This window comes from Pleurodeles waltl, chromosome 7, assembly GCF_031143425.1.
Source record: "Pleurodeles waltl isolate 20211129_DDA chromosome 7, aPleWal1.hap1.20221129, whole genome shotgun sequence".
NCBI classification, from domain to species: Eukaryota; Metazoa; Chordata; class Amphibia; order Caudata; family Salamandridae; genus Pleurodeles; species Pleurodeles waltl.
Window position 1 is genome coordinate 81744851 of NC_090446.1, and position 15683 is coordinate 81760533.

The 15683-nt window shown below is 43.6% G+C and overlaps 2 protein-coding genes across 2 annotated transcripts in view; one reads left to right on the top strand and one right to left on the bottom strand.

The window, feature by feature from the left end:
• The window catches only part of RBP5 (retinol binding protein 5), a 152145-nt gene extending 146079 nt beyond the window's left edge, over positions 1–6066 (bottom strand). Inside the window, exon 1 of the mRNA XM_069243033.1 lies at positions 5965–6066. The gene's annotated coding sequence lies outside the window, so the exon portion shown is untranslated. The remainder of the gene's footprint in view (positions 1–5964) is intronic.
• The window catches only part of CLSTN3 (calsyntenin 3), a 91502-nt gene that overhangs the window by 20162 nt on the left and 55657 nt on the right, over positions 1–15683 (top strand). The gene's annotated exons all lie outside the window — the stretch shown is intronic.

Below are 15683 nucleotides of genomic sequence, written 5' to 3' on the forward strand. Positions count from 1 at the left end.
TCCTCCCCACCACCTGCCCTGGCCGCATCCAGTGCCTCTAAGCACAGATTCATCTTCCCGGCTACTTGCGTGCTGTGTTTCAAAAACTGCCAGGAGAGCAATGTGTCATCTGGCCTGGGACTAGAGAACTGGATTGGAACCAGTTACAGGCTGGACTGGTGTGTCTGTGGGTATGGAGTGTCTGTGTGGGTATGCCGGGTGTGATATGCAGGAGTCTGTCAGCCCAGAGGACAGAACAGGCCAGGCCGTAAGTGGTTTAGAAACAGAGCATGCACAAAACTGTCAGGAACCAGTCACAAAGAATTATATTTTGTGCATAAACGCACGAGACTCAAAATTTGGATGCAGCTAGTCGCAAAATGTATGTTTGAGGGTGCTTGACACTTTTTTTGCATGCAAATGGGCGTGCCCACACCACAACCCATTGCGTGGAAGGCAGTAGCTCAATTGGTGAAAAAATAAGAGCCATGCCCAAGATGTCTCCCAGGAGACCACTGCAGCTCCCACCCCCACCGTCCGTCCAAGCTCTGCCAAATGTCATTACCAAGGCTACCTACTTACCAGCACACCTCCACGTGGACTATTTGTGGCCATCCACAGCTGTAATAAAGCTTAATGTTTAAAAACACTGCCGTATGGCAGACTGTCATAAATATGTACTAGTCTCATCAAAGAAGTGCCACTGCTGTGCACTAGTAAACACCGGCACAATTTAAGCACTGGGTGGGTACCCACAAACATGTCATATTCCATTGTCCAGGTAGTGATGGGTACTCAGGGACATGGAAGAAATGTGATGAGTGGAATGCCTGAACTGATGTCAGCCACAGTTAATTACTCTGGGTGGCATTAGAGTATACTGCTTTTTCTGTCCTCTGTGTTCACTGTGCCACTCCAGACAAGACTAACCCTCATGCCAAACAGGGTAGATTCTACTCCCACAGGCAGGGTCAGACAATAAGTCCTGAACCCCATTAGGGAGTCAGGAAGTTAAAAATGTGACCCACCCTTGGAAATGGGGCAGCGTTGAACTCGTACATACACAATGTTTATGTGTTTTGCAAGTTTTGGGGAGAGCATGCATATTTGTTTGCTGCAAGCAATGTTTGTGGGAATATCAGGGAAATCAACAGTAAATACCAGACCACTAGACCATAAAACAACCCAACTATTGGCTAGATAAGCATTTGCAGTGCAATGGGTCTCACATTTGCTCGAGTTAGATCTATTAGCGTTGTAAATTCCTAACTGGACTTTTCTTACCACATAAATTGAAAATAAAAAGTAAAACAGTTGATATAAGCAAGTCAATTCTAAGCGCCACAGCCTCCGTGAGCGTGAGCGCGAAGGAGAGACACAAAAAGAAAGAGAAGTTTGCTCGCAATCAAACGTATCGGCACACGTGCAAGTATCCATGTAAAAGGGTTGATGGCCAAGGCGGTAACAAAACTGCCCAACGGAGAGTCAAACGTAAGGCATTCACCAATGATAACAAAGTATTTTTGAAAGGCAAGCCCATGAACCAGTGAAAGTGATGGGCGTGAGGTGGGTGTGGTTAAAAGCCCACATAGATACCAACACGTTGGAAAAGCGGCACTTGCGCGCTGCTATACTCAACCTAAAAACGGCCCATACATTGACTTGTCCGAACAGGCTTTCTGGCACTTCCAATAGATGCCGTCCAGCCTAAATTGACAGGCCCTTTCTGAATGAGAAACCATCAACACCAGAGCAGTTTGGGCTTACAAAATGGCGCATGCCACAAATCATCTGGTGGTTGGTGCCTAGGACACTACCTAACTATATACACTAACTCTTTGCTCACTCCATTGGTTGCCTATAAAATACAGGCTTTTATTTAAAATTGTCTGTTGTGTGCACATAACTTTCTTTTGTAGGTGGCACCAAAAAGAGTAATGTCTGTGTTGTCAGAATACAGGAGAGAAAAATACCACGCTGCAAAAATATTGTCTCCTAAATATCTACAAAGAAAGTATTGTGAAAGTAAGTATAGATTTACTATCCTGTTTTTGGAAAGTTCTGTTTATTAGCATTTTTAAGGTAGAAACAGAGCTGAAAAAATCAGGTTTATCAAACAGGAAAAACAAAAATATTAAAACATTACATCCTTATAGCTTGGCTCAACCACTCTCACTACCATAGATGCAACTAGAGAGTTACATACAAACTCCTTTTTGCCTTTTGCAATCTCTTTCCAGGGCCAATGTTGTGTTGTTGGCGATAGTAAGACATGACATGAGGAGGGCAGTCAGAAGTATTTTATTCACTTTCTTATTTCTCAATTGCCAGAGCAAGGTAGCAACGAACTACACCTCATCTGGTGCGCCTCCACCACTACGCGTTCCGTATATTGGGATGTTTGTGGGGGCAGCCCCGGGCCTTGTGGACTGGGGGTCCAACAAACATGTTTGTCATGGGAGATCTGCATACCCGGATGTTTAAATTGAGGCATGGTGTTTTGTTGCAGGGGAGTCCTCTCTACGGTAGAGTCAGCCCCCCCAACAACCGGTATTATTCTTGATGTGCCCCAGTTGACCCTGAGACCTGAGCCTTGTCCATATATCTCCAGTATGCATATCAGTCATGGTATAGATTCAGCGGACATCTGGACGTACAGTAGCACGTTGTCTGCATGTAAGAAATAGGATCTTCCAAATCACCCTTCCACTGGACACCCCATACCTGAGCATCCCTTCTCACCCGCTCTGCCAGCGGCTCCATAACCAAAGCAATCAAGGAGGAGAGAGGACATCCCTGTCTTGTGCCCCGCACAATGGGGAAAGGTCTGGAGAGCACCCCGTTTACCTGGACCCTAGCCCACGGGGGACCAAAATAGTATTTTGGTACATTCGCAGAAGTACGAGCCAAAGTTCATTTTTTCCAGAACTTGGTGGAGAAAAGGCTACTCAACCAAGGCGAAGGCCTTCTTTGAAATCCACAAACTCCTCCGTTCATTGATGTGTTGCTCCTGAGACAGTACTACATGCAGCCGCTTCAGTGTCTTGCGTCCGCCATGGTTATGGTCATGATACACCAATGATTGGATTACCTTAACTAATCTATTCACAAAAACTTTGGCGGTCAGTTTGCCCTTAATATCAATTAATTATAAGGGCTTGTTTGGAGCACACACTGAGGCTGATTTATCGGGTTTGAGTGTCATTGCAATTGTTGCCCGGCTGAGGTTATGTGGCAATTTATTTGTCTGTATGGCTTCGACAAACATGGAAAGAATCAGAGGAACCAGTCGGGTAGTGTTCTTTTTAATTAACTCAAGGGGCGCTGGGACCCAGGACCTTCCCCTTGGCCATCTCTTGCAATGCTTGCCCCATTCTTCCTCAGTAATAAGGCGATCTAAATCTATTCTATCTTCTGAAGCTAGTCTGGGTACCACTAAGTCTTCTATCACAGGATTTTCCTCTCAAGTTGTCCCACTGGGTGTGTGGTGTATAGTTCCTCATAATAGTTTGCAAACATGTTTGCAATGCCCGACGAGTCATGGTCCATCCACTCCTCAGGATCTCTGATCCAAAGTATGAATACTTTTTTATGTCTTTATAACCCAACCAGTGTATCAGTTTCCTGGAACTGTCCACTTTCTCTAATAATTTGTGTTAGTCCGTAGTCTATTCTGTTCCTTGCTGCATAAATCAACCAATGCTTCAAATCAGTCCTGACCACCATCAGCTGACGTGATGCCTCCAACCCACCGAGGGCCAGATTTCAAGGTCCTAGCACCTCTTAGTGCCACACCGGCATCATTTCTTTTACGCTAATGTGGCTTTAAAGTGGCCATTCTCCTTTGCGGTATTTACAAAGTGGCGCAATGCCAGAATTGCACCACTTTGTAACCCCTTGCCCCACATTATGCCTGTGCCAGGCATAATGTAAGCAAAGGGGGCGTTTCTCCGCACGGAGGCACGTGAAAATGGTGCAGTAAAATTTACAACATTTCAATGTGCCATTTGTAGCATCATTTTTACCGCCTGCTCATAGTAGGCGCTAAAATGGCACACGTTACTTTCAATGGGCCTCGCTTTACTTAGCAGGATTAGGGCCACAATTTATGACACTAATCCTGCAAAGTACCAGAATAGAATCATAAATTCTGATGCTATTGTCCTAACGTGTTCCTTGGTGTGCCGTATTGTAAATACGGCGCACACATGGTGTCGTTAGGGGGGCGCAAGAAAAGTGGCGCATTACAGCTAATGCACCACTTTCTTGTAAATCTGGCCTTAAATGCAATATCATCTTCCCCCCCATAACCACCTTAAGGCCTCCAGAAGGGTAACCTTCCAGGAGGCTGACTGCAGATTGAAGTTAAGGTAGATGTCTATTTTATCTCTCAGGAAGCCTGAGAAATGAGTGTCTAGAAGCCTTCCAGTTGGTAGATGTATGAGATTCTGACAACCTTTAAAAAGCAACTCAAAACCTGGTTATTTGACATTGCTTAGCTTCTGTGATACCCTGGTTTGCCCTTATTGTCTGGCAGAGTGCCAGGACTCTTCTGTTTGAACCAGCTGTGCGCTTTATCAAGTGATGATTGATGGTGTGTGCTCAGATTGTGTGTGCGTGGTGGATGTGTGTGTTACACAAGGAGAGTGTCCATTGTTTGGACATTTATGTATGTATGTATTTTTTGTTATGTAGCACAAAGCTACCTGGGGGACACGTGGCACTGAAAATTATGAGGTTTTGGGCTATAAAATGAAAAAACAACAGGGTGATGGCAGGAATGCTTGAATTGAATTAACTCTTCGGGATTCTTCCATCCTCTATCCCTCCATTACTACAAACTCACATATCCTCTGCTCAAACTAGCTCATAATAATACTAACACTGTACTCATAGTTCTCTATACTAATCCACCACTAATTCCTCTTGAGTTCCATAGTAGCGTGCTACTCGCCGAAAAGCACTTCAACGCCTCATCAGGAGTAGTAAGCGCTATATAAATACAATTACAATTAATGTCAGCCACAGGCGATCACTCGGGCTGCATCTCAATCCATGGCTTTTAGGCTCCCACGCCATCTCACTTTGGACCCAGCCATAGGCGAGTCAATCTTAACCCTGCTACTCATGGGAACAGTGCAGCCCAGGACAGGGAGTTCGGGAGGGCAGCCTTTATGTGCGTCCCTTGATTCCAAGCGTCCCAGGCCTGGGCCCAGCTCACCTACTCCAAAGCCGGCATGATGTGCGCTCTTGGCTGTGTATTGTGCGCCTCGATAGTTAGGTTTTTAAAAACAGTAACATTAGTTCCTACAGTTCTACTTTTTGGGTCCCTGTTTGGTTTGTGTGTTTTACATCCGTTCATGATGGTCCAGGGGGCGGTGTCTGAGGTTCAAATAACTGAGATACAAGGGTGACCTGATGACCTTTTCTATTACTGTCTGACTGTCCCAGTGCTTAATTTGTGCTTGTTTTTTCTGCCTCAAGCATTTACTGGGAGCAAAAGATACATATGGGAAAAACGGAGGAAGAGTAAAACGAAAAAGCGTCACAAAGGGAGAAAGCGGAAAGCTGCAAGAGTGAGCTGAAGGGGCAGGGAGTGGCTGTAAATGGATTAAAGAGGCCCAAAATGGCGTCAGGATTACGCTACCTCAGTATTCCGTGTTAGTAAATTTAATTACAGCAGCCGCGTGTTTCAGAGGAGAGCACGGCACCTTTTTATTTACAAATGAGGCACTGGACTGCCCCCCTCTGCTGCTTCGTTGACAACCAAAGAAAACAGCGTTGGAGTGCAGTACCTTGTGCAATAAAAGACGTAGGTTCCCAGAGTTCACACCTGCCTCCTGCTCACAGGGAGCACTAACCACCAGTCCTGGCCTTAAAGCAACATGCTCTGCCAGGCGGGGCATGTCGGGACATATTTATAATGGATGGGCCGAAGTTACGATAATGAACTTACCAAACGTTGTTCTCTAAAAATGCACATACCTGATAACGATGCGACTGATGACGGGGGCCAGTGGGTACCGTGCAGGTCATCTCAGTGCCAGCGAGGCTCGGAGGGTCTACCACTGGACGGGTGCGTGACTCCGAAGGGCTGCAGAGCAGGGCAGGGCAGTCACGTGTGCGCTGGAGGCACAGCAGGCTGTGTAAGGGTCAGCACGTGCCACGCTCGTGCACTGTGCACAGCCAGGCACGTGCGGGCCTCGGGGAAGAGAGCTCTTAGGCACTCACGTGCCAGGCCCGGGCGCGTGAAAAGTGAGCAGCCCCTGGGGGCTCTGCCTGGGTTTACACACACAGCCTGTGTGGGCTCACTCTTAGAGAGAGACTGTGCATGTGTGATGACGCATGTTAGTGCATGCACCTGCATGTCCTGCACTCTGCTTGTATGAGACTGACTGCCTGCAGCGACTCACTGCATTTGAGAGACTTTAGCTTGACATCCTTGCGGCTCTGGGAGTGTAAGTCACAGCGGGGGTCACTTTCTGTGCGCGGCAGCTTGATTAAGTCTTTGCGATATAACCAGGGCCACTGGAATTATGCGGCAGAAGGAGCACCAAATTATGAGGCAAAGTGACTAAATTCGGTGGCAAGAAAAAGAAAATTATGCTGCATAAAGCGCCACATTTTGATATAATATGACTTCGTTGTTTTGTACGTTTTAGACGTGCCATTGCTGTCTAGGCAAAGGCTTCACCTCGTTAGTAAGACTTTAACAACCAAATTCGTAAATAAGCAACTGAAAGATGACCACTGACCATTTGTGGTGGGTCTGCCAACGTTTGCCAACACATATCACCAGGGTTTTAGTAACTATTGTTTTGCTAAAATCCGCAGATTTTACAGAAGATGATGGATTATGTTGCATATGTGACATCTCCTTAATTATGCGAAAAAAGTCACGGCCGCAGAATCATGAAATAATGTCATTGACATTGGCACTGTATCTAACTAGGTGGCTGTGTGTGTGTGACTGTGTGTGTGTGTGTGTTTTTTTCGGGCACATCGTGGTTTTCTGTGGTTTTGTGAGGCTGGCCAGCTTGAGACTCTGACACTTTGAGGTTGTGCGAGTCCAAGCCTCTGTCAGACTTTGTCCATTTCGCATGCATGTTATTCACTAGTGTACACTCCGTATGAGATTTGTGCTTTTCAGTCTGTGTAGCACAGCGTTTGTGTGTGCACATCTGTGACGGGAGTGTGCTTGAATGTAACACTACATGGCTATGAGTATGTCATGTACTTTATCAGTGTGAGATGTTGTACCGTGGGAGAATTCCTGAGTGTGCTATGTTATTTGATGTTATGCTATGCTGTGTTATGCTCTGTTATGCTATGTTATGCTATTTTTACGTTCTGCTATGTTATGTCATGCTATGCTATTTTCTGTTATGTTATGCTAAGTTATGTTGTATGTTGTGTTATCAATGCAGTTATGTTTTGTTATGCTCTCTATGCTATGTTTTATGTTATGTTATGCTATGTTTTTATGTGATACTATGCTATGTTATGCTATCTTAAATTATGTTATTTTGTGTTATGTTGTTTTGTCATGTTATGCTATGTTGTGTTATGTTATTTTGTTATGTTATGCTTTACAGAGCTATGCTATATCATGCTATGCTATTGCCTGTTATATGTTGTGCTCTGCTATGTTAAATTATGCTATGCTATGTTGTTATGGTGTGTTATTCCATGCTATGCTGGTCTATGCTAAACTATGCTAGGTTATGTTATGCTGTGCTATGTTATGTAATGTTATGTCATGCTATGCTATTTCATGTTATGCTATGTTATGTTATGCTATGTTATTTTATGTTATGCTTTGCTATACTTTGTTATGCTATGTTGTGTTATGTTATGTTATTTTATGTTGTTATGCTTTACAGAGCTATCTTATATCATGCTATGCTATTTCCTGTTATATGTTGTGATACGCTATGTTGTTATGCTATTCTATGTGCTTTGTTGTTATGTTGTGTTATGCCATGCTATGTTATGCTGTCCTATGCTAAGCTATGCTAGGTTATGTTATGCTATGTAATGTCATGCCTTGCTATTTTATGTCATGCTGTTATGTTATGCTGTGCTGTTATTTTATGCTATGCTTTGGTATACTTTGTTATGTTATTTTATGTTATGCTATGTTATGTTATTTTATGTTATGCTTTACAGAGCTGTGCTATATCATGCTATGCTATGTCCTGTTATATGTTGTGCTCTCCTATGTTAAATTATGATATTCTATGCTGTGCTATGCTATGTTGTTATGTTGTGTTATGCCATGCTATGCTATGTTATTATGTTGTGCTATGCCATGCTATGCTATGCCGGCCTATGCTAGGTTATGTTATGCTATGCTATGTTAAGGTATGTTTTTTATATTATGTTATGTCATGCTATGCTATTTTATGTCATGCTATGTTATGCTATGCTATGTTGTGTTACGTTATGAGGACTTGTAAAGCACGTTATCGCCTGGGAGGGTATCCTGGCGCTGTGCAGGTGTGGTGTGTAATACTTTGTAAGACTGTGTGTATGTGCGTGAGCCTAGTGTCTCACTGCTGGGGTGGGACATCTGTTGGCAAGATCTTTTCTTTTCCTCTCTACGAGGAACACATTACTTGTTTGGGAGAAACCCCTTGCCCTGCCCCACCCCAGAACTGGGATCCGGTAAACAGATTGCCCTTGAGTACAAATCTTTAGATTATGACTTTCAGTCGGGGCATGTTTCAGGGGGTTTAAATCCCTCTGGATCAATTTAACATCTTTAATTATCGTGCTATTCCGTTTAATAGCTCACTGACTGGGAGGAGCACTCATTAAGCACTAAGAAGTACGGCGATCCTTTGATGTCTAATCCCCTAAAATTGTTTTAATAAAAAAAATGTGATGAATGCAGACAACAGCCATTGATAGATGTGTACCATACTAAAATTAATTAAATCTTGACACCTGGGGGACCCACCTTGTTCCCGTCCCTGAATTCACCAACTGATAAACTTGAAGGACCTGTCTGGAGGAAGATATTAGGCTTAGGAAAGAATAACCCAGAAATAATGCATTAGAGAAAGAGTTCAAATCCAGCAGGGATACTAATGACCTGTGTCTTATCTGGATAAAGCAGAACCATACCTAGTTCACTGCGTTATTATCCCCATAGAGAATCCACTAATACCAAGCAAGCACTGTCAAAGCCAATAGGTCTGGCCTTGACATGCTGGTGCGATGGTTCATTTTTGTATACCGGGCATGAGTCAAAAACATAAAAAGTAGGAGAAATAACAAGCTGCCTCTTAAAAACACTGTCCGCATGCCTGAAATACATCTTTACATTAAAAAATGAATTAACCATTGTAGTTAGTTTCAGTGGAAAAGTGTGTGTTTACTATCAGGCAAGTGTACTTACTGCGCTAAAAAAAACCTTTGCAAAGACTGGAAAAAGGATTACTGTAACCTGAAGACATGGTTTAAACACACTAAAATGACTTAAAAATGAAAAAGAATGGACAAAAAAGGCTTTGGCAAAGTAAAGTATTGTCCTACCAGTCCCAGTGGTGTAAGAAAACTTGAGCAGCCCCCTCCCTGCAAAGTACAAGGAGAGGCCCCCTCCGGACTACCTCAGGAGCTCTCAGGCCAGGGTCCTGAGATGAGGGGCTCCTTGGAGCTCGCCCACCCCCACCCCGCCCGCACCGTGGGGGTTGTGGGGTCTTTGTTATGTCACTGGCCAGCCCTGAACTTCTTTTTAGGTAAAAGTTCACGAGTTCAGATAAAATGCTGTAACTCAGTGCACGAGAGGCAATGGCTGTTGTGGGCAGACACATTGCTCCATTCTGTGATGGGCGGAAGCAAAATGTGACTGACCACTGAACAGACCAAAGGCTAAAGGGTATGGACCAAAAATCTCCTGGAAGTATCTCTTAAGCACCAAAGAGCGCATCATTTTAATCTGTTCTGCAGAATTTAGCTCATATACTGAACCCTATAGGTATGGCTTTATTGGTTTGTTTTATCAAATATATTGATTGTTTTATTAAGGTCTTGAACTGATATGATGCTTTGATGTTTATATGTTTTCTGACTACTTTTAAAAAGGAACATTCACGTTTTGTGAATACAGGATGTTAATTTGCCCTGGTAAATCAAGCCATTTACTGTGGTAGCTGAACTTTCCAACGTGCTGATGGCTTTTAGAGTCGGGCCCTGGCAGTCTTTGCATGTGTGAGCCTGTGTGTGAGACCTGTAAGTGCACAGCGTAGCAAATATACCGTGGGCGCCAGTATAAGGGCAGACAATGGGCTGAGCGCCATACCTGGTGCATAAGACCACTCGCCCCTTGAGCCCGGTGCCACTGCACCATAGACAGCTTCTCACCTGTTTAACTGTATGAAAGGCTGTGGGAAGACGCCTGCCTCACAAGAGACTCGCCCGATTTTGAAACAGAGAGAAAGAGAGAGAGAGGTTATGTGTGTGTGTGTGTGGGGGCCAGTGTGAGAGTCTAGCGCGTGCCGCCCTGGGAGTGAAGATGCGCGCGTGGTGAGAGAGGAAGGCCGCGTGCAGCAATGGAACCGAGGGCCTGGGTGCGCGTGATGTGCTGACACTTCCGGTGTGAGGCTCCAGGCACGCGCAGCAACGGAAGTGAAGAATGGGGCGCGGTGTGACAGCCTAACCTGTAATAGTTCATCTCTCATGTCATTCACAAACGTTCCCTTCCCTCCCAACCACAATTCACCAACCCTTAACCACTACATGCCTCAGCCTTATGTGACCACCACCTTATGTGAACAAAGTCCCCTTTGTGTACAACAGTAAAACAAAAACTTCTGTTTATGGTGAAAAGGTCCTGGTCAATGCCAGACCTAAAAACTACCTGACTGAAAAAAAACTTTTTAAGAGCATAAGTCTAAAAATTGGGGTAAAAAGTGGAATCTCTGCACGGAAATCTCAAATCTAGAATTGAACAATTCGGAATCCTTGACTGATGGATATTTGGGTGACTTCAGGCTCCTGCTTGAGGCCGCTGGGACCAGGAGACCCCTTTGTGGGTATTGTGCATTCTACAAGTGTCAAGAGGCGGCCACTCCGGTGACTGCACTCGGGACTGCGGAAATACTCTAGATGGGCGGATGTCCTCGGAATCAGAATCAAGGGATTGGATCATGGGGTTTCCTAAGGGTGTGAATAGAAGGAGTAAGTCTGAGCCAAAACTTTTTGCAAAAACATTTACATACTTCCTGCACTTCTAAGCAGACACCTACGTAAAGTAGATGTTACTTTTGTAGTACTTGTAGGGAAGAGCCCCTGATTTCCTTATTTCAGGTGGACATGGAGGAAGGGATTTTGTGCACCGACAAATACAAATAAATCTCGTGGAAAGAAAAATGGGCATTAAAACATTGTGCAAATGTACATTTTACTTAACCCTCCCCCTGTGGGCTACCCGCTGTGATGGCCAGGAGTAGGACCAGGGGCCAAGAGTTGGTAAAACTGTAGACTTGCTTTGTGTTCATCTCGCAGTTTCAGGAATAAGAAATAAGCGAGATATATTACAATAAATATTGGAAAGTGTGTGTAAAAGTTGTCTCTTCTCATTTTTTTGAAATTTGACACACAGGGTAATGGGACTGCAGGAAGTAACATGCAGGAAGAACCAGGTACACAGGGAGACCTAGGCAGGGAGGCAGGAGTACAGGAAGTTACATACTCAGGGCGGGAGCGCTGCCGCGATACACATACAGAGAAAATGTCAGCCTGGAAGTAAACACCCAGGAATACACAGGGACACAAGACTGCAGGAGTAAACTAGACAGGAAGCACAACTAAGGAAGTTGCAAACAAGGGGAGAAGGCTGCTCGGATACACATACAGAAAAAGTATTATATTGGTTTAAACGCTCAGACATATACAGGAAGACAACAGGGAGACAAGACAACAGGAATCTGTAGGAAGTGACGTGCAGAGAGAGACAGGATACACAGGGACACAAGACTGCGAGAAGTAACCTGGGCAGGAAGACACAGCAGAATAAATTTGCATACACAGGGAGAGAGGGATGCCGGGAATTATCTGACTAGGGGGTGACACTCATGCCTACTCGAGGCAAGACTGCAAGAAATCAGGCACCTAGTGCAATGGTACTGCAGGACGTAATGCAGAAGCAGGCAGGCTGCACCGGGAGAGAGAGGGACAATAAGCAACACTGACAGAAAAGGGAGACTGAGAAGTTACATGCACAGGTAAAGGGGTGCTGTGTGCCAGGTGCATGCACAGGAAGCAGCATTGCAGGGATCGGTGCACAAGGGTATGGGAAGAGCAGCTAGTGACACGCCAGCGGGGGCAGGAATAGCAGGGGTTGCATGCATGGAGTAGAAGGGACTCTTAAGAGTCACATAAAAGGAGCCCATGGGGCACTAAAACAGTCTTTTCAAGGGAAGCTTATCAATGAAAATAGAAGAAATAAAAAAGCTTGAAGTGAAGCTTGTGAATGAAAAAATAAAGAAAAAAGTGAGCTCGCTATTACCATATAAGTAATTACAATTGCTCTTCTTCCGCGTGAAGATTTCTAACAGATTCACATACAAATCAGCAACATGTTTCAAGATGGGGCTACCACCTTTTAAAGTCCTTCACAAGTACCATTATAAGTACCATTTAAGGCCACTTTGGAGGTATTCATTTGTAATAATTCTTTAAATTTATGCAAATGGCAGCTATTTTCTGTACAGTCTACATTGATTTTCAGATCTTTAGACCATCATGGTGATATTCTTGTCATAATTAACAGCAAAAGATATTCGAAATCTAATGCGAAGTATAAATAATAATACTATAATTGTTTAAGAACACTATCAATAGGTTTGGTATCATTTTAAGAAAACACACATCATTCCCACATTAATCTCAATAATGTCTACCAAAGAGATATCACCAAGTGTTCTTTCCGGTCAAATCATGGAGATATTTGTAATTAACCTTAAGTCCACAGGTTTTAAGGCACTAGCACAGAAGGCTCGCAAGACCCAACTCCATTCAAACAAATATGTTTTATCCTCTTTTTTTTAAATTGGAAAATTGGCGAACCTCCTAGGGGTCCTTTAAACAAGGAGAGTTCACTCCCCCAATGACAGTCCTGCGCCTACGGTATACTGCCTCTCATCCTCTATAGCTCTATCCTTTGGAGCGTTGACCAACTCCTATCCTCACAACATCCATCCCAGTGACATGATTCAAACCTCTTTTCCGAGTGGGCAAAGCCATCACCTGAAAAGGTCTTCTGAATCGGAGTGGAGCTCGATACTTCTGTCGATGTGCTATAGGAGTGACGTGTTCCCAATGTTGAAAACAACTCACAGCCCACGCAATAGCGTTCTGTATTTTTCTGGAGGCATCCCAACACTTTCTGAAAGATGCCTACGAAAACATAATATCAGAAATCAGTCATTTCCCACGGAATGGCCTCAATAGGAATCCTTGAGTGCTTTCAGATATGGTCACAGTTTTACCAGTTGATGGATTTAGAAGATGCACAACCTTGCCTGTGGATAAACATGGTCTTCCAAGGTCAATTTCTATTAAAGAAAACTTTCAAGGGTTTAGCGTTATGTGTTAAGTAGATTTCTGCGCCGCCTGGATCCACCTGCAATGAACCTCTGGTAGCCTGATCCCCATTGACCTAGTTCCTACCAGAAGCAGCTGAGTTGAATGTTGGCATTCAATCTTCCAATTTATCAAAAAGACTAGATAGATTACAGGAGCCCTAGGAGAAATCACCACCAAGAAGGATAATCAGCTGCCCGTCACCAGCATAGGGTGTAATTTTGCTCATCGTGCCAGAAACAAATCATGTCGAAATGCGGGAGGATCAACGATGATCCCTGTATCCCACCAGAGCATCAGATGAACAGGAGTTGTTTATTCAACACATCTCTGTTACTAGTGTAAATGTTGAAGGGTAACCAGATGCAGATAATCATAGTAATATGATCATGAACGGAAAATAAGTTAATCTCCACACCTCCTGGGACTCATTTAAATAATAATAGTTTAGCTTCCCACTCAGTCTTTTTGACAGATTTACATACCAATTTACGACACATTTCAGCACCTCTGCGAGTATTTCCCAGTACTTAGCATCTGTCTGACATTTGCATATTCCTGAAAATCTTTTAGCAGATCAGCTTTCTGCTACTGAGGAAGAACACCATGCACCTGAGGTTTTTAGACCACAGGGTTATGTATTTACTTTAAAAAAAAAGTAAGAATAAAGGGTAGTTTATGTGCATTGTCTAGGTTAATTGACCTGACATGCATTTTTTAGCATAGTTATTAACATGTTTGGTGTCTCATAGCTATTGGGAAAGACAGTCACAGCATCTTTTGGGATTTCTGGGCCTAACTTTCATCTAACAGCACCCAACAAACTTTAATTCAACCACATTCTTTACCGGAGCGTTTCTTAACCAGTGGTTCAGGGTCCCCTGGGGGTCTGCGACGCCTACTCAGTGGGTACACAACTACGTAGAAAAATAAATAATAAATAATATTAACAGATTAATGAAATATATAACTAAAGATGCAAAATATTAAATTAAATTTGGTATCCTCAGATTAATTTGTGGGAGCAGTGTAAGTTCAGCAAACAGAACCTAGTTTGGACGAAGGGGAGCTGCAATTGAATTTAGACAAACTTCAACCTTCCCACTAAAGCTAAAATTTTGTATTTTTTATATTTGTGAATTAAATAAAATATTTAATTGTGTGTGTTTATTTGATAAATGCCCGCTTCCGTATTTTTATATATAGTTTCACCATTCAAATCATCAAAATTGCTAAGACCAGGGTCTCCATATTCCAAATAATTTACTCAGTGGGTGTCCCTGGATTTCAGCAATGATTAAGTGGAGGTCCACAGAAGACAAAGGTTAAGAACCACTGCTCTCAAAGACTACATTTTGCTGTCCACTGCAAGCCTATGCCCTACCTAACCTCAGCCACGCTCATCCCAAGCACCCCTCTTTACGTTTGGTCCATCACTACTGATAGCACTTAAAGTTTCCCTAAATGGAAATCACAATTCAAGACTTGCTTGGGGGTTATTGTGAGCTGCTCAATAATCCACAATTACCTCTGATTGTGCTTTTTCACTAGACATTATTTTCTATGCTTAAAAAATGTAATGGGCGTAGCAGCGGGGTCGCCATTGCACATAGGAATTATTTTGAATGCACTACGTTTACGATCAAAGAACTAACAGATGAGGAGGCTTTGGTGACCTGCATTTCCCCTAATGTTCACTGCTCTTTTGTTGGGCTTTGTTATATCGCCCTCCTGGACATGGAGGCGAATTTATTAGTACTATCACTCAAGAACCTGCTTATCTTCTTATTAACTATGCCAACTTCACCATCTTGGGTGACTTTAGCATTCGTTTAGATAACCCCACAGATTGTTCGGCTTTGAAGCAGGCAGAAACATTGGTGACATGACCTGCCTACAGGGCTGGACATTCAATTGACACAATTTATTCTAATCCACCAATTATTTGTGATAAGCCTCTACAGGTCCTTTGGTCTGACCATTTTTTGCTTCCTTTTCCTTGCCTCGAGTATCTCCACGGAATCAGAGGAGAATGAGTCACCCGCGTGGTAATCGTACCTGGAAGAAGGTTAATATTTCTTCACTCAGCGACGTGTTAGCTTCTACCAAACTGG